The following is a 21,485-nucleotide window of genomic DNA, read 5'->3' on the forward strand; positions in this document are numbered from 1 at the left end:
TCCTTCCACAAGCGGCAACTCTGACAGGTGTTCAAGAGTGAAATCAGCTAACACTAAAGGAACCTAACCTACACAGCCTTCCAGGTGAGAGGCTTCCATATGGTCTTTTTGCAGGACTTTCCAGTAGGGTTCTCCTGGAATTTATTGCTAATGGTCAGTATTCTAAGTCTCAGGAGGGATTATAAGAGAGACCCAAATCGCAACCACCAACCCTCATAAATGCATCTCTGCTTCCCTGTCAACTTGAGCCTGGTTTACTTTACTCTATAAGTGTTCAACCCAGTCAATGCATCGTGTGCCCCATGTGACATCCCATAGTACTCAGCACTGACAATTTCTGTTCCAGATGGGTTTGCCACGTTTCCCATATCAATAAGGAATACCCTAGGCTATCACAATTCAGTTATAGAGAATATAGCAAGAACCCCACATACCATCGAATATGCAGCACAAAGTACATGCTTAATAACAGTGTTTTTAAGTAAATGAATAAGCAGAAAGGAGCCCCCATCGTGCCCCCACCTCAAATTTTAGGTGAATAATTAATGTATTGCCCATTAGGTGATAGCAACCTTTGCTGTCACAGCTGATAACAATGTGAGACAGAAAGAATTAAGCACTATTGCAGCTTATAGAGATCAAGAAAAAAGAATTCTTTTTTTTTAAGATGGAGTTTCGCTCTTGTTGCCCAGGCTTGAGTACAATGGCATGATCTCGGCTCACTGCAACCTCCGCCTCCTGGGTTCAAGCAATTCTCCTGCCTCAGCCTCCTGAGTAGCTGGGATTACAGGTGCGCATCACCACGCCTGGCTAATTTTTTGTATTTTTAGTAGAGACGGGGTTTCACCATGGCTAGGCTGCTCTTCAACTCCTGACCTCAGGTGATCCACCTGCCTCGGCCTCCCAGAATGCTGGGATTACAGGCGTGAGCCACAACACCTGGCCGAAAAAAGAAACTCTTTAAGCCAGACTTAGTAGGATCTCCCATAGCAGAGATTCTTTAATTGTGGCTCTTCAACCATCACCTAAGAATCACTTGGGGCCTATTCCTAGCTCCATTTCAGACCTCCAGAATCAGAATCTCTGGAGTGGAACCAATTATGTGCATTTTTAACAAGCTCCCTGGTGATTGTGATAAAGGGCCCCACCCACACTTTGATGCAGCATCCTTCTTCCTCAGCTTCAACCCTTTCAGTGACGCGGCTCTCTCTGTATCATGGAAAGACCAATCATTTCAAAGCCAGAAGACCTGGGGTCCAGTTGCAGGTGACCTTGAATGAGTCACTTAACCTCTCTGGCCTCAGGTTCCTCACATATAAATTGGGGTCCTTGATAGCACCCCAAAGCCTTGCTGTGATGATTAAAAAATCCAACGCACATTGTATTGTGAATCAATGCTCTTCATCAACTACTTCCAGTTTTCCTTCCTTCTGGGCACATGACAAGATTGTATATCTGATCCCTCCTGAGGTCAGATGGGGCCACAAGGCTAGTACTAGCCAATGGGTTTTGAGTAGAAGAGATGTGCATTACTTCTCAACTAGAGCACTTCATTGCCTATGCAAGATCATTCAGAGCTTGCTTTTCTCTGTGGCACAGCAATTGGCAACATTTGAGATGACAGTTACTCTAGGAACCTGGATCCTTACATGATTAGAGTAAGCAGAGACACTGACCAAGCCAAGATGGACATACACCATGCATGAAAAATATACCTTTGTTTGGGTTAAGGTACTAAGAACTTGCAGATTCTTTGTTATCATAGCAGAGCCCAGCCATTTCTGGCTGAAAGAGCATGTGAAACTCTAAAGGGCATTATTATAAAGCCCTTGGGCACCTTGAGATTGACTGCACTACTCTCCCCCGGGTGGTATCAGTTCTGACCCCTTGGAGCCACTGGTGCTCTACCCTCTTACACAAGTTGCACGATGGGAAAGGCCTTGAATGCCAGACTAAGAAGCTTGTACTTGTCTATTATAGATTCCTCAGAAGGGAAGTGGCCTGACCAGAGCTGTACTTTAAGGAGATCCATCCAGGAGAGGTATTTAGGTGGAACAGTGAGGGCAGGAACTCACAATTTTGCAAATATTAATTATAATTTCTTTCCCTTAGGATGACGTGAGGGTGTCTGGGGGATTTTGGGCCAAGCCACCTGAGGTAGAAACTACTGGAGCTTCCGTTTTCTTGGGGTTCCAAGAAGCCCACCTATAGTAGGAAGTACATGGTTTAGTCACTGGCCTCTCAGGGGAAGGGGGATTTCCTAGCAGGTTACTGTCTACCCTTCAGCACTTGCTTTCCCCCCAGACTTGCCTGTGTGCCCAACTCCAGGGCTCTGAATCTACAATGAAGCCAACAATTGCTCCCTCTGGACTCCGAGCACACAAGCACATTCCCTGTCATTCCATTTGGCTTTATTTACTGTATCTTTACACTAATCCATGGATATCCATGAAGCAACAGGGATTTCTTAGAACAAGGTGACACTTTTTTTTTTTTTTTAATGCATTCAAGTTTTGCCCTTCCTTTTTACCACTGGGGCCTCTGCATGTGGAATTAAAAGTAACAAATGTCCCCAGAGCCTGTGCACCTGGAGCATGATGCCTGTGAAGAACTGGAAAAACAATGATGGGAGCCTGTCTGGGATGGAGGGAGCACGGTCTGAAGTAGGCCCCAAGTGGTTCCATTTTTTGATTTAAAAAATCTTTTTTTTTTTTTTTTTTTTTTTTTTAAGAAATGAGGTCTCTCTGTGTTGCCCAGGCTGGAGTACAGTGGCATGAGCATAGCTCACTGCAGCCTTGAACTCCTGGCCACAAGTGATCCTCCCACCTTAACCTCTCAAAATACTGTGATTACAAGCGTGAGTTACCATGCCCAGCCTGGTTCCATTTTTTATGGTCCCAAGAGTGTTCGAACTCAGAGTTTCTGTGTAGCACTCTCCTAACCTCCCACTGGAGGTATCCACATGCCTCTGGGCCACCTGGTGTCCCAGCCTCAGCGGGAGAGGCAGAGGCCACCCTCTCAGGAGGCAAGTCCCATAAGACTCGGCTGTCAACAAGCAGGCTCTTGCTGCTGCCTCGCCCTGTGACTTCAGCATGTCCTTGAACCTTTCTGAACCTATTTCCTTGCCTCTAAACTGAGGCTGACAATGGCTGGCCTGATACACCTCATGAAGACTTTAAGAATTTCCAGAGAAAAAAAATCATTTATTCAACAAACATTCGTTGATTGCCTACTATGTGCCAGGCATTGTTCCAAGAACTGAAAAACAGTAAATGAGAGAAAGTCCCTACCTTCAGAGACAGACAATAAACGAAAAAGATATTAACATAAATGCTACAAAGAGAAATAAAGCAGGTTAAGGGGTATATATGCACGCATGTGCTATTTCAGACAGCGTTGTCAAGGAAGGTCTCTGAGGAAGTGACGTTTGAATAGAGACCTGAATGACATTTAAAGCCATGGCATGGACTGAGATCACTAGTGAAGGAGTTGAGAGAGAGAAGTGGTCTGATGAACAAGCCCTCAGCCAGTCTAACATCTAAAGGGATGAAATGGAAACACATCTGTAAAGGGGAAAGTGGGAACAACCTCCCTCATAGCACTGTCCAGAGCTCTGCACCTGTGGGGCACTGGAAGGAAGGCTGCTGCTTTGTTCATTTGCTATCTGGACTCCCACTGCTTCCGGGAAGGGTGGGCTCCATGTGCCATTCACCAGGCACCAAGACGGGCAGGCAGGCTGGGGTCAGGAATAAAAACATCCCTCAGGGAGCTGCACTTGGGAACTGTGTGGTGGGAGGAAGTGGCAACAGGGGAACTCTTTGGTACTAACAGTTGAGTATAAAGTGAAGCCCTTGTTTTGGCTCCCCACAAGCTCTCTAATAATGTCTCCGTTGCTCACGAATGCTTTTATGTGAGTGGATCTGTGAGGGGGCAGAGGGGACACAGGAAGTGCTGAGTTATTCCACAGGGATGAACCATGGGAAAAAGGAAACACACCTGTGGACCTAGGGCGCCGGGTGACAGAGCCTGGGCACCTCTAGGAGGAAATTCACTGTGGAATTAAATGCTTTTCTTCATTTATTGTCTGTCTCCCCTGAGTAAAATGTAAGCTCCTGAAGGGCAGAAACTTTGTATCACTGCTTCGTACTATGCTCAGAACTACGCCTGGCCCATAGCAGGTGCTCTACAATCATTTACTGAATAAATAATCACCCTCATCATTATCTGGTATATTAGCAGAGCTGAGACTACTCAAATCATTAGCTATAGATTCCCTGCTGCCACACAGATCCCCGTGGAATAAAAAAAGAAGTAAATAAGAACCCACGTATGTATTCAACACTTGCTGTGTGTAAGACCAAGTGGCTAGCACCTTGTGAGTCAGTGGGAATCAGATAAAGACCCTGCTCTCAAGTCTGGCAAAACAAAGATATGTCTACCAAAAAACACCCGAAAGACAAAAAGAAAACCAAAGAAACCCCACAATTCAAGGGGAAAAATGCTTAGTACCTGATATGGTTTGGCTGTGTCCCCACCCAAAATCTCATCCAGAATGATACTCCCCAAAATTCCCATGTGTCAGGGATGTGACCAAGTAGAGGTAATTGGATCATGAAGGCGGTTCCCCCAGGCTGTTCTCGTGATAGTGAGTCTCACGAGATCTGATGGTTTTATAAGCATCTGGCATTTCCCCTGCTTGCACTCATTCACAATCCTGCCATGTCTTCTGCCATGATTGTAAGTTTTCTGAGGCCTCCCCAGCCATGTGGAACTGTGAGTCAATTAAACCTCTTTTCTGTATAAATTACCTAGTTGTGGGTATTTCTTCATAGCAGCATGAAAACAGACTAATACAGTAAATTGGTACCACAGAGAGTGGGGAGCTGCTGTAAAGATACCTGAAAATGTGGAAGCGACTTTGGAGCTGGGTAACAGGCAGAGGCTGGAATGGTTTGGAGGGCTCAGAAGAAGATAGGAAAATGTGGGAAATTCTGGAACTTCTAGAGACTTAGAGGGCTCAGAAGACAAGAAGATGTGGAAAGTTTGGAACTGCTTAGGGACTTGTTGAATGGCTTTGATCAAAATGCTGATAGTGATATGGACAATGAAGTCCAGGCTGAGGTGGTCTCAGATGGAGATAAGGAACTTTTTGGGAACTGGAGTAAAGGTAACTCTTGCTATGCAAACAGACTTGCAGCATTTTGTCCCTCCCCTAGAGAGCTGTGGAACTTTGAACTTGAGAGAGATGATTTAGTGTATCTGGCAGAAGAAACTTCTAAATGGCAAAGCATTCAAGACAAAGCAGAGCATAAAAGTTTGGAAAATTTGCAGGAGATCATTTTGGAACTTTAAGGTTTAATGACTGGCCTATTGGATGTGACAGAAAAGAAAACCCCATTTTCTGGGCAGAAATTCAAGCCCAACACATAAATTTGCACAAGTAACGAGGAATGTTAATCACCAAGATAAAAAATGTCTGCAGGGTATGTCAGAGACCTTCAAGGCAGCCCCTCCCATCACAGGCCTGAGGCCTAGGAGGGAAAAATGGTTTCATGGTCCTGGGCCAGGCATAGAGACCCCCTGCTCTGTGCAGCCTTGGGACATGGTGCCTTGCATCCCAGCTGCTTCAGCTGCAGCCGTGGCTAAAAGGGGCCAAGGTATAGCTCAGGCTATTGCTTCAGAGAGTGCAAGCCCTGCTCCTTGGTGGCTTCCACGTGGTGTTGAGCCTGTGGATGCACAGAAGTCAAGAATTGAGGTATAGAAACTTCCACTTAGATTTTAGAGCATGTCTAGAAACACCTGGATGTCCAGGAAGAAGTTTGCTCCAGGGGCAGAGCCCTCATGGAGAACCTCTGTTTGGGCAATATAGAAGGGAAATGTGGGGTCGGGGCCCCCACACAGCGTCTCCACTGGGGCACTGCCCAGTGGAGCTGTGAGAAGAAGGCCACCATCCTCCAGACCCCACAATGGCAGATCCACCGAGAGCTTGAATCATGTGCCTGCAAAAGCTGCAGACACTCAACACCAGCCTGTGAAAGCAGCCAGGAGGTGGGCTGTACCCTGCAAAGCCACAGGGCTGGAGCTGCCCAAGGCTGGGAGCCCATCTCTTGCATCAGCATAAACTGGATGGGAGACATGCAGTCAAAGGAGATCATTTTGGAGCGCTGAGGTTTAATAACTAACCTATTGGATTTTGGACTTGCATAGGGCCTGTAGCCCCTTTGGCCAACTTCTCCCATTTGGAATGGGTGTATTTACCCAATGCCTGTACCTCCACTGTATTTAGGAAGTAACTAGCTTTTGATTTTACAGGCTCATAGGCAGAAGGGATAGGCCTTGTCTCGGATGAGACTTTGGACCTCGACTTTTGGGTTAATGCTGGAATGAGTTAAGACTTTGTGGGGACTGTTGGAAAGGCATGATTGTGTTTTGAAATATGAAGACATGAAATTTGGGAGGGGCCAGGGGCAGAATGATATGGTTGTGTCCCTGCCCAGAACATCATCTTGAATTATAATTCCCACAACCCCCATGTGTCAGGGGAGGGACCAGGTAGAAGTAACTGGATCCTGGGGGGTGGTTTCCCCCATGCTGTTCCTGTGATAGTGAGTCCCATGAGATCTGATGCTTTTACAAGTCTCTGGAATTTCCCCTTCTTGCACTCATTCTCTCCTGCCACCCTGTGAAGAGGTGCCTTCCATCATGATTGTAAGTTTCCTAAGGCCTCCCCCGCCACGTTGAACTGAGTCAATTAAACGTCTTTTCTTTATAAATCAGTCTCAGATATTTCTTCACAGCAGCGTGAGCACAGACTAATACAGTGCCATAAAAAAGGGAAAGTCCTTGTTTAAAGAATAAAAATGTGACCTCCAGCTAGGGAAATCAATAATAATGGAAGACAACAAAAACAGCAGCAGGTACCTTTTACTAAGTACTGCTATTTGAGGGGCACAATGTTGAATGCTTTTCATGCATTATTTCATCTTATTCCCTGAAGAACTCTTCAAGCCTTACAACTCAAAATGTGCTCCCAGGACCTAGGAGTTTGTTAGAAGTGGCAGGCATTGGGCACCACCCTGTACTTCCTGGATCAGATTTGGCATTTTAACAACATCACCAGGGAACCTATGTGCACCCTAAATTTGAGAAGCAATGACTGAAATTAATATTGTCTTCATTTTTCAGTTCAAGAAACTAAGCCCAAGAGAACTTAACGTGACAAATGACTTGCCCCAATCACTTGTTAGAGAGGTACAGAGCCGCTGAAGCCCAACCTGACCCCAAAGACTCTGTTTTTAACCACTAAGCCAAGCTTCATGGAGGAGCTGGTATCTGAACTGGACTCTGAAATTTGCATAGGCCTGGGACATTCAGAGGAGGAAGAAAGGGGTCTGTAGCAGAGGAAACAGCATCAGCAAAAGCCCCCAAGGTAGAAAACCTTCAGCTGGGCTTAGGACATGTTGGGAGGTTCAGTCTGGCTGCAGCTCCAGGAGTCTGAAGGGATCAGTGAGAAAGGCCAGTTGTATCAGTTCACATGGAACACCCTTAGCCAAAGGTAAACAGTTTCTAGTTAATTTGGGGGACCATGGGGAGCTGCCTTAAGTCCCAGCACAAAAGGCCCTATGCGTGCGGAAATGACTCAGACGAAAGGGACCCAACAGGCTTCATTCACACTCTAGTTTGGGCTCTGCCTCTCCCTTGCAGACTAATCTTGAGGGCAGGTGACTTAACTCTTGCTTCATGTCCCGCGTTTGTTTAACAAGGGAAACACACTTTCTACCCACGGAGGGCCATATTAGTATCAAAGTGTTGGAATTTAGTTTCTAATAAAAAGGTAAGATTAGCCGGGCATAGTGGTGGGCACCTGTAATCCCAGCTACTTGTGAGGCTGAGGCAGGAGAATCGCTTGAACCTGGGAAGCGGTGGTTGCGGTAAGCTGAGATCATGCCACTGCACTCCAGCTTGGACAACAAAGCAAGACTCTGTCTCAAAAAAAAAAAAGTGGAAAAAAAATAAATCAAGGGCTGCTCAGAACTCTATTTAGTATTGACAGGAAACGAAAAAATTTCTCTTCCAACATTATGAAGCACACAAGCACCAGTGTAAATAACTACAAACTGCATTAACTGAGCAACTGTAATGGATTAATGATTTAAAATCTTTCTTCAAATCAAAGTAAATGTCCTTAGTTTGTGGAGTAAACTGTTTTAAAGTAATAGTAAAATATTATAACCCCAAAGAGCCCTGTACACACACCTACACACACCATTGAAAATGAGACAAGGCCGGGCGCAGTGGCTCAAGCCTGTAATCCCAGCACTTTGGGAGGCCGAGGCGGGTGGATCACGAGGTCAGGAGATCGAGACTATCCTGGCTAACATGGTGAAACCCCGTCTCTACTAAAAATACAAAAAACTAGCCGGGCGTGGTGGCGGGCGCCTGTAGTCTCAGCTACTTGGGAGGCTGAGGCGGGAGAATGGCGTGAACCCGGGAGGCGGAGCTTGCAGTGAGCCGAGATCACGCCACTGCACTCCAGCCTGGGAGACACAGCGAGACTCCATCTCAAAAAAAAAAAAAAAAAAAAGAAAATGAGACAAAACCTAAGTTTGAAGATGAGAAAAACTTCAGCTGGGCTTATCATTTCTTCAAACCATAGCTCTCTTTAGCTTGAGAAATAACCATCTGTTTCTTATTTTCAGCTTTGAAATTTGATGACATAAACCAGAAAGCTGTGTTCTGATAGTGCTTTCTGAGTGGGCTTGGAGCCATATAAGGACCCTCTCTCCTTTCAATGCACTGCCTGTTCATTTTGGTTTACCTAGGAGACAGAAGGGGAGTTGTAGGGGGAGTCCCCAGATCTGGGTTTTAGTACTGATTCTCACATAAATTTATTGCATGTCCTTGAAGGGGCAGGCAAGGGTGTTTTGAGGGCTTACTAAATGCCAGGTGTTTTTTATATGTCTTTTTTGTTTTGTTTTGTTTTTGAGACAAGGTCTTGCTCTGTCATCCAGATTGGAGTGCAGTGATGTGATCTTGGCTTACTACAGCCTCAATCTCCCGGGCTCAAGTGATTCTCCAGCCTCAGACTCCTGAGTAGTTGGGACTATGGGCAGCCGCTACCACACCTAGCTAATTTTTTTTTTTTTTTTTTTTTGTAGAGATGAGGTGTCACTCACTATGTTGCCTAGGCTGGTCTCAAACTCCTGGGCTCAAGTGATCCTCCTGCCTCAGCCTCCCAAAGTGCTGGGATTATAGGCGTGAACCACGATGCCCAGCCTTACACATCATCTTAATGAGCAGTTATAACAACCAAAATGTAGTATGTTTATCCTCAATTCCTATGAGTAAACATTTATTGTGTAGTGATATTTTAGTGCATAACAACTGCAGGATCAAATTCATTCTTATTTCATGATCTATGAGTTTATATATATGTGATGGTGAGGCTAGAAGTTCGTATATCATCACTTCACAAGTTAGGAACCCCAGTACTCCAAGAAAGGAACTAGGAGGCACCACACCTAGCTAATTTTTGTATTTTTTAGTAGAGACAGGGTTTCACCATGTTGGCCAGGCTGGTCTTGAACTCCTGACCTCAGGTGATCCACCTGCCTCGGCCTCCCAAAGTGCTGCAATTCCAGGCACAAGCCACTGTACCTGGCCTTAGCTATGTCTGCCCAGCATCTTCCCTCTTCTGCATCATCAGGGAAACCCTGCTTCCACTCTATTTAGTCCTGCTGGGGCTGCCAGTGAGAGTGGTACAGTCCTCTGCCTCACAGGATGGATACTTAACCCAAAGAAGACAGTAAGAATCCCCCATCCCCTTGCAAGGAATGGGGCAACTCGAAAGAGTCCATGTGAGGAATGAAGCCAGACTCAGACAATCAAGGTGAGAGACTGCAAGAGATGAAAGGGCCAGGGACACAGAAACATTTTCTTTTTAAAGCCAGCTGATAATCTTTTTCAAGTTCAGATAGTTTAAGCTGATCACCTACAAGCAAACAAATCCTGACAAATATACAGTTTTCTCAAGTAAATTATTATTATTATTATTGAGATGGAGTCTTGCTCTGTTGCCCAGGCTGGAGTACAATGGTCCGATCTCGGCTCACTGCAACCTTTGCCTCCAGGATTCACGTGATTCTCCTGCCTCAGCTTCTCGGGTAGCTGGAATTACAGCCGCCTGCTACCACGCCCCGCTAATTTTTGTATTTTTAGTAGAGATGGGGTTTCACCATGCTGGCCAGGCTGGTCTCGAACTCCCAACCTCAGGCGATCCGCCCACCTGAGCCTCCTAAAGTGCTGGGATTACAGGTGTGAGCCACTGGCACACCCCTGCCCGCCCCCCCCCCCCCCCCCCCCCCCGGCCCAATTTACTTTGTTGATTCTCAGGTGAATTCTTTACTCACTTCCTTTTTCTCTCTGTAGGCTAGTAAGACTCTAATCAAGGTTGATACATTGTATTTACATCTCATCTACCCTAAGGTGGAAAAAGGATAAATGCAGTTCATGTGGTCTAAGGTTGCTGTCCTATCTGTCCAAAAAAGTAAGGATATTCACCACTTATAACCGAAATCTATCAACTTTGGTCAAATTGAAATTTCAAGCATAATCATTAAGAAAACGTGTATCACATCCACATTAGTAGAAAAAAAAAAGGTGAATGATGAAAAATAGCCCCAAAGAAGGGAAGACAGCTATAATGAAATGGAGAACTGTCAGGACAAACAGATTGAAAGCATAAAATAAGGCAGACCTAAACAAAAATACATCAGTGGTGCTATTAACGAAAATGGACTAAATGTTCTAACTAAAAGACAAAGAAAGTCAGGGTTTTCCCTTATAAATTTTCCTTATAAGTTTTCCCAAGGTTTAAAAAACCAAAACCCAAAAACTTCCTTTTAAGTTTTCCCAGGGTTTAAAAAACCAAAACCCAATTATAAGAGACTTACCTAAAACACAGTTACAGAAAAGATAAAAGTAATGGAAAAAATATACCTTGTGTAGATTTTTAAAAAGATGGCATAGCTATACTGTCAGATAAAGTATAAGGCAAAAAAAAAGTATTAGAAACAAAAAAGGCAGCTTCATAATGATAAAAAGTAAATTAATTCACCAAGAAGATAAAACAACTTTATGTTTGTATGTACCTGATAATATGGCCTTACAGATATAAAGCAAAAATAAATAAATAAATAAAAAATTAAAAGATGAAGTAGACAAATTCATAATTATAGTTAGATATTTAAACACATCTCTCTATAATACATAGGAAAAAAAAATCACTCAGTAAGGATAAAGAAGATTTGAACACCATTAATAAACTTGATCTAATGGCAGTTCATTGGACATTGAATCCAGTAACTGTAGAATACACATTACTTTCAAATACACATGGAACATTTATAAAAACTGACCATAAACACAGCCCTAACAGAAGTATCAAGAAATTTCAAAGGATTAAAATTATACAGCATCGAGCACAGTGGCTCACACCTGTAGTCCTCCCAGCTACTTGGGGAGGCTGAGGCAGGAGGATTGCTTGAGCCAGGAGGTCAAGGCTGCAGTTAGCTATGATCACACCACTGTACTCCAATGTGGGAGACAGTGAGGCTGTCTCAAAAACAAACAAAAAACAGAACAAGCTCACTGACCACAGTTGATTAATAAAGGATAATTGGCCGGGTGCGGTGGCTCAAGCCTGTAATCCCAGCACTTTGGGAGGCCGAGACGGGCGGATCACGAGGTCAGGAGATCGAGACCATCCTGGCTAACACGGTGAAACCCCAGCTCTACTAAAAAATACAAAAAACTAGCCGGGTGAAGTGGCGGGCGCCTGTGGTCCCAGCTACTCGGGAGGCTGAGGCAGGAGAATGGCGTAAACCCGGGAGGCGGAGCTTGCAGTGAGCTGAGATCCGGCCACTGCACTCCAGCCTGGGCGACAGAGCCAGACTCAGTCTCAAAAAAAAAAAAAAAAAAGGATAATTAGAAAATGTTAGTATGTTTGGAAATTACAAAACACATTTCTCGAATATAATACCTATTGGTTAAAGAAAGAATTACAATGGAAATTAGAATATTTTTAGAAATAAACAACTAAGAAGGCTCATGCCTGTAATCCCAGCACTTTGGGAGGCCAAGGCGGGTGGATCACCTGAGGTCAGGAGTTCGAGACCAGCCTGAGCAACATGGTAAAACCCTGTCTCTACTAAAATACAAAAATACCTTAGCTGGGCATGGTGGCGCATGCCTGTAATCCCAGCTACTTGGGAGGCTGAGGAGGCAGGAGAATCACTTGAACCCAGGAGGCAGAGGTTGCAGTGAGCCGAGACTGTGCCACTGCCCTCCAGCCTGGGCAACAAGAGTGAAAGTCTGTCTCAGAAAAAAAGAAGAAAAGAAATAAACAACAAAGATACCATATATCAAAACTTGTGAACTCCTGCTGAAACAGAATTTGGAAAAAAATGTATAACCTTAAATAGAAAGAATCAAAAAGATAAAAATTAATGAAACTAAACATCAATTTCAAGAAGTCAGAAAAAGAACAAAATATATCCAAGGAAAATAGAAGAGAAAAATAAAGAACAGAGCAGAACTTAGGAAACAGAAAACAAATTTATTATGAAGACTATCACTGATGATCAAAGCAGGTTCTCTGAAAAGAACCTCTACTAAAACCAACGAAGAAGGGGAAAAAAAAAAAAAGCATTAAAATGAAATCAGAATGGAAGAGGGGATATCCCTACAGATGTTGTACACCAAAGGATAAGAAAATATTATAAACGGCCGGGTGCAGTGGCTCACACCTGTAATCCCAGCACTTTGGGAGGCCGAGGTGGGCAAATCACAAGGTCAAGAGATCGAGACCATCCAGGCCAATGTGGTAAAACCCCGTCTCTACTAAAAATACAAAAAATTAGCTGGGTGTGGTGGTGCGTGCCTGTAATCCCAGCTACTCAGGAGGCTGAGGCAGGAGAATTGCTTGAACCCGGAAGGCGGAGGTTGCAGTGAGCTGAGATCGCGCCACTGTACTCCAGCTTGGCGACAGGGCGAGACTCCGTCTCGAAAAAAGAAAATATTATAAACAACTTTATGTAAATAAATATGAAGGGATAAACTCCCAGGAAAATATTACTTAGTTAAGAAATATAAAAACAAAATCACCCTGGAACCATTAAAGACATTGAATCTGTGGTCAAAAATAAGATTGCAAAGAAAATACACTTCACACCTCCAAGCCCAGGTGGCTTCATCACCAAGTTCTATCATACATTCAAGGCTCAAAGGAGGGGAAACTAAAATGGATGGTGGAAGAGGATGATATGGGCATGTGTTAGATTTCTGGACCAACGGTTGTAATTTGTCTCACTTACCTTCCTCTTATAAGTTTTCCCAGGATTTGTGATTAACCTAAATCCTGGAGAAGCTGTACCTGGATAGAGTGAACTTAATATAAGAAGCAAACCTAGGCCGGGCGCGGTGGCTCACGCCTGTAATCCCAGCACTTTGGGAGGCCGAGGCGGGCGGATCACAAGGTCAGGAGATCGAGACCACGGTGAAACCCCGTCTCTACTAAAAATACAAAAAATTAGCCGGGCGCGGTTGTGGGCGCCTGTAGTCCCAGCTACTCGGGAGGCTGAGGCAGGAGAATGGCGTGAACCTGGGAGGCGGAGCTTGCAGTGAGCCGAGATCGCGCCACTGCACTCCAGCCTGGGCGACAGAGCGAGACTCCGTCTCAAAAAAAAAAAAAAAAAAAAAAAAAAAAAAAAAGAAGCAAACCTATCTGTATGGTGCAAGAAGTGGACTGTGGAGAATACTACTGGTTCCACCCAGATCCTCTTTACTGGCTAGCACACCTGTCACTCAGATGTGGTATCAGCTGAGAACAACTCACAGATGTCCCTTTCTCCAGAGAACTGCAACTGCCCCCTCACCAGGCTGTGCCTCTCCTCCCCCAATCCAGCTTTCCTCATACTCCTCTTCCTGAGCGCTTCTCCCACAGTCCCACTTGAACAAGAATCCCTATTTTAATAATGCCCTGCTTCTACAGAATGGGATCTAAGATATCACCATTTCAGAGGTGAAAAGAGAGCCATACAGTATAAGAAGATACTTTTAAAATGTACAACGGACAGGGGGGCCACTAACCAAAATATATAAAGGATATATATTTCCTTTATTGAAAAAAAAATAAAGGAAATAGATTTCCTTTATATATTTCCTTATTGAAAAATCAATTTAAATTTTTTTTTTTTTTTTTTTTTTTGAGACGGAGTCTCGCTCTGTCACCCAGGCTGGAGTACAGTGGCCGGACCTCAGCTCACTGCAAGCTCCGCCTCCCGGGTTTACACCATTCTCCTGCCTCAGCCTCCCGAGTAGCTGGGACTACAAGCGCCCGCCACCTCGCCCGGCTAGTTTTTTGTATTTTTTAGTAGAGACGGGGTTTCACCGTGTTAGCCAGGATGGTCTCGATCTCCTGACCTCGTGATCCGCCCGTCTCGGCCTCCCAAAGTGCTGGGATTACAGGCTTGAGCCACCGTGCCCGGCTAAAAAATTTAAAAATGGCAAGAGACAATAGACAGTTCACAAAAGAGGCAATCCAATTAACCAACAAAAAACTACTCAAGGGCTGGGCATAGCTCACACCTATAATCTCAGCACTTGGGGAGGCTGATGTGGAAGACAAGTTTGAGTACAGGAGTTTGAGACCAGCCTGGGAAACATGGCAAGACCTGGTCTCTACAAAAAGAAAAAATTAAAATAATTATCCAGCTGTCCCAGCTGCTCAGGGGGCTGACGTGGGAGAGATCGCTTGAGCCTAGGAGGTTGAGGTTACAGTAAGCCATGATTATGCCACTGCACTCCAGCCTGGGTGACAAAGCAAGACCCTGTTTCCAAAAAAAAAAAGAAAAGAAAAAAGTGCTCAACCTCAAGAGTAAGCAATGAGAGCAAGTTAAAACCACAAGAAAATCATGATACACACATGAAAATAGTTAAAACATTAAAACCAATAAAACCAACTATTTGCCAAGATATGAAGCAACTGGAACTCTCATATACTCCTGGTGGGAAAGTAAACTGTCTGACACTATCTAGTAAAGCAATTCTACTCTAACATATATAACCTAAAGAAACTTGTTCAAATACAACAGAAAATATCTAAGGATGTACTTGGCAGTCAGAAACTATAAGTAACTCAAGTATCCATTAACCACAGGATGAATACATCTATTGTGGCACAGTCATACCATGAAACACTGTTAGCAATGAAAATAAGTGAGGTTGCCACATGGATGCATCTCACAAACAAGTTGAGCAAAAGAAGCAAAACACAAAATGCAAACAGTATGATTCTATATGTGTGATGTTAAAAAACTTAAACTATATTGTTTAGGGATATATACATAGGTGATATAATTACAAAGAAAAGCAAAAAAAAAATGATTATCACAAAAGTCAAGATGATTTCTTCTGGGGGAGGAAATTATGATTTGGAAGCAGGCACTGAGTATTGGCAATGTTCTGGTTCTTGACATGTTGGTGATTACATGCGTATTTCCTTTATAGTTATTTGCTAAACTATATATTTGTAGTTTTTTAATGCATATTTGCTGTATTTCATATTCAAAAAGTTTAAGACAAATAAATGAAATAAATATACTGATTATTGTTTCTTAGAAAAATTGATAAAACTAAAATCCTTTATTTTTAAATTAAAAACTTGCCTGCAAAATCCCTAACGGGGTACACGCCAAGTAAATTTTCCAGAATGCCTAAATCTATGTTGCTCAGGGTGACCTGAGGACCCCACTTTACATATGGAAAAGTAGGGTGAGTAGGCACCCAAAGTCCTGGGGTAGATACCTTGTTGAAGGCTGTCATTCCTGAGAATCCTTGGTAGGCAGAACCCGGGAGAGTATGCGGAACCAATTTGCCAAAGGGATTTGGGTTAAGGTTAGGAAGAGAAGGGATTAAGTCCGCAAACTCTGATAAGAAGTTGGAAAACAGAGACATCTCTTGGGTGGTCTAGATGACCATGACCAAGGCTGCTAGCAGGAAGGGCCCCAAATGCCCTAAAAGAGAACTCTCCAGGAGAGCAGGGGAACCCAGCCTGGTGAAAAGCTCAACAAAAAGCCCAGAGTGAGGTGCTTTGGGGAGAATGGCTGAGCACGCAAGCATAAATAAAACAAGCTCTAACCTTGGAAACCAAGCATGGAATCATGCTAGCAGAGATTTAGTCCAATAAGGGCGTTGGACAGCAGTGATCACACATTCGTGGACTGTGTAGGACAGCTCAACAGTGATGCCATATAGCGGTGTCAGGAATGACAATGTGTGTGGACTCCTCAGACAATGCAGTTCTCTCCCCTCTGGAGAGTGACAGTAAGACTGACCTCTTTGGAATGTATAAGCCCCAGAGAGCTTGGAGAAGGAGACACTGGAATTCTCACTAATAAGGGCATTACAGAGGACTTGGGAGTCTACTTAGAAAAAATAAGGAAATATATGAGTGAATTTAAACCCAACTTGTGAAATGAGACATATATGTTAAACATCTAAACTGAAATAGACAAAAATCTTAATCAAATGTCTCTTTGTATACATTCCTTTATGTATACAATATCAAACATTTTAGACGACTGGGAAACTAATAATCACTAAACTAACAGAAAGAGGGTAATGAGAGAAACTAGCAGACATTTCAAACAAAAGCCAGGACAGGTAACTCAAGAATAGGTTCATTCATTAAGGCAAACTGAAAGAACAAAGCTTGTTCCATCTATTTCCTGACTGAAGCAGGTAAAAGGAATTTGTTTATTTCACATCATCCTGTGAAAAGCAAGTGATGTCTTCTTGGTTGCCCAGGACACCATCCCTCCCATCTCTGAGAGCTCTTGCTGACTCCCTATCTACATCATTAGAGCCCCCACTAATCTGCCCTCAGTTTTATCCCTGCCAAAGAATCTGAGGTCCCTAAGGCCAAAGTCTACGTATGTTTTTATCTATTTCTACTCACTCCCACTCCGCTTGGCACGGCCACCAATGCAAGTTTATTGAAGGAAAAAAGGAGGGAGGGAAGGAAGGAATAGTGTAACTGCACTGCAACTGAAACAAACCAGAGAACGGAAACTCATGGTGAACTGGTGACTGCTTGACCATTTATTGCTTAACAGCTACTTGTGCGATCACAAAAATACAATTCCCCTGATAACCACGGCAACCAAAATGAAGGCACTACGGTGAAGTCGGCTCTTTTCAGAAATCTAAAAACAATAAGAGGCCTGAAACCAGAAATACAAAGAAATCCAAGTGCTCCAGGGCAGAAGGAAATCCTTTCTTAAAAGCCCTGACAGAGCAGCTTTTTCTCCAGTCTCTCAAATCTCACCAGGCTCCAACAAGGGCTCTGGAACTGGTGTGAGGGATCCTGAAATAATTCAGGTCTCTCTGTGTGCTCCTATCCCTGGAGGCCAGCTGCTATGAGGTAAGCTCACTGCGAGCTGCAGCTTATTGTTATTTTAAAATGTAATGAGAACGGGCAGGGAGATGGATATATATATATATAACATTATATAACCTCAAACTAACACAGCTAGCTCTAGAAAAAGCCCCGTGAGGACAGGGACCATGTGTGTCTTGTTCACTGCTCTATGTCCAGATCCTAGTAGGTGTACAAGACACAGTAGGGGTTCCATATAGCTGCTGAATAAACGCAGAATGAGATTAGAACTGAGGGAAAGCACAGCGCCTGGTAAAAGGTCCGTCCTCTCCACTACCCATTGCCAACACTCTGTTGGGTCCTGAGCAAAATCAAAGTCCTGTCGTCCCTCTGGGTCCAGTCTCTCCATTTGCAAAGGAGACAGCTGGATTAGATGGTTTCCCAGGCATCCTCCAGCTCTGACAGTCAATCACTGTACTCTGGTTTTTTTTGGTGGCAACACATGCCTGGCACTTTTCTCTCCCCTCAGAGGGAATCTGATACCCATCTGCTCAAGTAAATTGACGTTCCCATCCAGCCTGACTCATATAGTAGGAACAACAGGTTCATATGCCAATTGTAAAAGAGAAGGCAAAAGGGGCCCAGAATGAGAAAAAGGGAAGAGGTCTTAAAACCAAAACGGCAGTTTTCAGGACTAAAAATATAGAAACAAAAGTGATTATTCTGCCTAAAACAAAACAAAAACCAAAAAAACCCTTACGTGGGGCAATCTCTAGCTTACTAATAATGCTTATATTAACAGCATTATCTACTGAGGCTTTTGAGCTAGACATTGTGTGCTAAACCCTTTACAATTAATCCTCCCAGCAACCTATGAGCTTATTACCTCCTTTTAACAGATGAGGAATCAGTCTGGCTCAAGGTCACAAAGCCAATAAGTGGCAGAACTGGGATCTGAACCCACAGCTGACTCGAGTTCTGGCTCCTCAAATGACTTTCCCCTCTGTTCTTCACTGCAGTCCTAAGAGCGAGGCAGGACAGGCGTTATCACTTTTTGTTTAAAAATGAAGAAACCGTCTCTGAGAGGCTTGCGATTTGCATAAAACACACAGTGGATGCCCAGCCCCATATTTGCCCCTGCGTTCCTAGGTGAAGGGTCTTCCCCATCCCAAGAGTCAGTTTCTTCTTCGACTTCACTTACACACTCGAAAAATCTCAGGGCTGGAGGCACCGCTGAGATACATCCTCGGCGTCCGGTAGTTTTACGGGAGGGGAAACCAAGGCACAGCTCTCCGTCGGGGTGCCTGAGCCTCCGGGTGCCGGGAGAGCGCGGAGCCGCGGGCGGCCTCAGGGCACCCCTCACGTTTCTGCCAGACCCCTGATGCCCGAAGCCCGACCAGACGCTCAGTCTCGGCCAGGACCGAACGGCGTTTCCTGGGTCGGTCGCCTGGGGAAGCGCCCCGGGTCCCCTCCCCCGACGCCCAAGTTCGCCCGCAGCCTCTGCGCACCGGCCGCTTACCTCGCAGGGCGCTCGCCCACCACGGAGTCCGGGCCGCGGCCGCCCGTGCCCTGGAAGCCACCCGCCACCCGCCCCGGAGCCGCAGCAGCCGGTAGGACTGCGGCGTGCGGCCAGCCCCGCCCGGGGGCGGACAGCTGCCTGGGGATCGTGTGGGGCCGCGGCCGTCACGTGACGCGCAAGGCGGCGAAGGATGCCGGGAGCAGCTGGCTAGCCGGGGCTGGGCTTCCCGACCACCGCGCAGAAAAGCTGTATCTGCCGGAGGGGCACCGGGAGGTGGGAGGAATGGAGACCAGGAGGGGGCGCGTGGGTCTTCGGGTACTGCAAAGGCGAGCTTGCGGAAGGACGATTCAGGCTCGTGTTGCGTGGCCCCAGAAGGGGCAGAAATAGAACCAGTGGGTGGAAACTGCAGGGAGACATGCTAAGGCCAATACGGTGTAAATAAGATTCCTGCGAGCACCAGTTATCTAACAGTATAAGGAGCAGTTTCCAGGGGTGCTAGGCTCCCTGTAGGTGAGCATGTAGGGGCTGGGTTCATTCATTGAACAACCTGACCATTGGCTACGTCCAGACAATATACTAGGAGTACATATTAAATTAGTTGTATGTATGGCGCTTAGCATAATGCCTGCCACAAAGTAAATGCTGTATGTTTGTTGCTGCTGGTGCCGTTACTATTACGAGCCCAAAACTGAACAAAGCAGGTATGGTTCCTATTCTCCTTAAGTTAATTCTGTAGTGGAGAAAGTAGACAGTAATCAAGCGTCATTTAAACCAATATGTCTTTAAAATTGTAGAAAATGTACGGAAGGAACTGTAATTTATAAATAGGGGCCAGGTGTGGTGGTTCATGCCTGTAATCCCAGCGCTTTTGGAGGCCGAGGCTGGAGGAAAGATCGCTTGAGCCCAGGAGTTCGAGGTTAACAGTGAGCCATGATCATGCCACTGCACTCCAGCCTGGGTGACAGGGTGAGCCTCTTGTTTCAAAAATAAAACTAAATAAATTAGGGACCAAGGAAGGGTAGTCAAGGAAGACCTCTCAGAGTAAGATAAAGAGCCAAATGGAAGCGGGGCAGGGTAAGCCCTGTGAAAGCTCTTGGGCCAAGTGGATTGGGCTGAAGGAGAAAAGATTGCTCTTTGTGGAAATGGAAAACGTCTAGCTTCTCTGAAGCTTTTTAACGGGGAGAAGTGAGATCAGAAAGGTAGGCAGGGGCCAGATCATGCAGCACTTAGTAGGCCATGATAAGGATTTTAAAATTGTATGTAACAGGAAGCCACTGAAGGGGTGGAGGATTTGATACCTTTTAAAACAGTATGTCAGCTACTATGTGAAGACAGGAGTTAAGAGTGGAAGCAGAGATTGGTAGCTTAACCTACTTACTGGGCCCATGGAGGTGATATTTATTGAAATGGGAACTATTGTAAGGGGAACATATTTGGAAGTGGGGGCAGATCAAGAACTCCCATTTGAACTTGTTAAATTTGACACTGTCAGTTAGAATGGCTATTAACAAAAAGACAAAAAAAATAACAAATGCTGGTGAGGACATGGAGAAAAGGGAACTCTCATACACTGAATTATACAGCCATTATAGAAAAATGTATGGAGGTTTCTCAAAAAACTAAAACTAGAACTGTCATATGATCCAGCAGTCCCACTGCTGGATATTTATCCAGAATGTAAATCAGTATATCAAAGGTATGCCTGGATCCCCGTGTTTATTGTAGCACTATTCACAATAGCCAAGATATGGAAGCAACCTAAGTATTCATCAACAGATGAATGGATAAAAAGAATGTGGCATATATACACAACAGAATACTATTCAGCCTGTCATTTGCAGCAACACAGATGGAACTAGACGTCATTATGTAAAGTGAAATAAGCCATGCATAGAAAGACAAATATTGAATGTTGTCACTCATACGTGGGAGCTAAAAAGTTGATCTCATGGAGTTGGCAAGTAGAATGACAGTTACCAGAGAGGCTGGGAGGGGAAGGGGATAGAGAGAGGTTGGTTAATGGGTACAGAAGTGGAAAGAAGGAATAAATTTTAGCATTCGATAGCACAGTAGTGTGACTGTGACTATAATTAACAATAATTTATTGTATATTTCAAAATAGCTAAAAGATTTAAATGTTTCCAATACAAATAAATGATACATTTTTGAGATGGATATCCTAAATACCCTGATTTGATCATTACACATTGTATGCATGAGTCAAATATCACATGCACCCCATAAATATATATAATTATCAATTAAAAATAATTTTGAGATGCCTGTGTGTCATCCAAGTGGAGTGATTTAAAAAGCAGCTCACGGCCGGACGTGGTGGCTCACACCTGTAATCCAAGCACTTTGGGAGGTTGAGGCGGATGAATCATGACATCAGGAGTTTGCGACCAGCCTGACCAACATGGTCAAACCCTGTCTCTACTAAAAACACAAAAATTAGCTGGGTGTGGTGGCGTGTGCCTATAATCCCAGCTACTCAGGAGGCTGAGGCAGGAGAATCGCTTAAACCTG

General features: G+C 44.5%; 1 protein-coding gene across 4 annotated transcripts in view; it reads right to left on the reverse strand.

Moving 5' to 3' along the window:
• The window catches only part of LOC105477165 (F-box protein 10), a 67,711-nt gene extending 48,584 nt beyond the window's left edge, over nucleotides 1-19,127 (reverse strand). Inside the window, exons 1-2 of one of the 4 annotated variants that reach the window (XM_071078028.1) lie at nucleotides 18,957-19,105; nucleotides 18,324-18,458 (exon numbers count right to left, since the gene is read on the reverse strand). The gene's annotated coding sequence lies outside the window, so the exon portion shown is untranslated. Of the gene's footprint in view, nucleotides 1-18,323; nucleotides 18,613-18,638; nucleotides 18,877-18,956 lie in introns of those variants that run through there. The other 3 variants (XM_011733539.3, XM_071078031.1, XM_071078030.1) reach the window with 3 other exon arrangements.
• Between the last annotated feature and the right edge of the window lie 2,358 nt (nucleotides 19,128-21,485).

This window comes from Macaca nemestrina, chromosome 14, assembly GCF_043159975.1.
Source record: "Macaca nemestrina isolate mMacNem1 chromosome 14, mMacNem.hap1, whole genome shotgun sequence".
In the NCBI taxonomy this organism is placed as follows: Eukaryota; Metazoa; Chordata; class Mammalia; order Primates; family Cercopithecidae; genus Macaca; species Macaca nemestrina.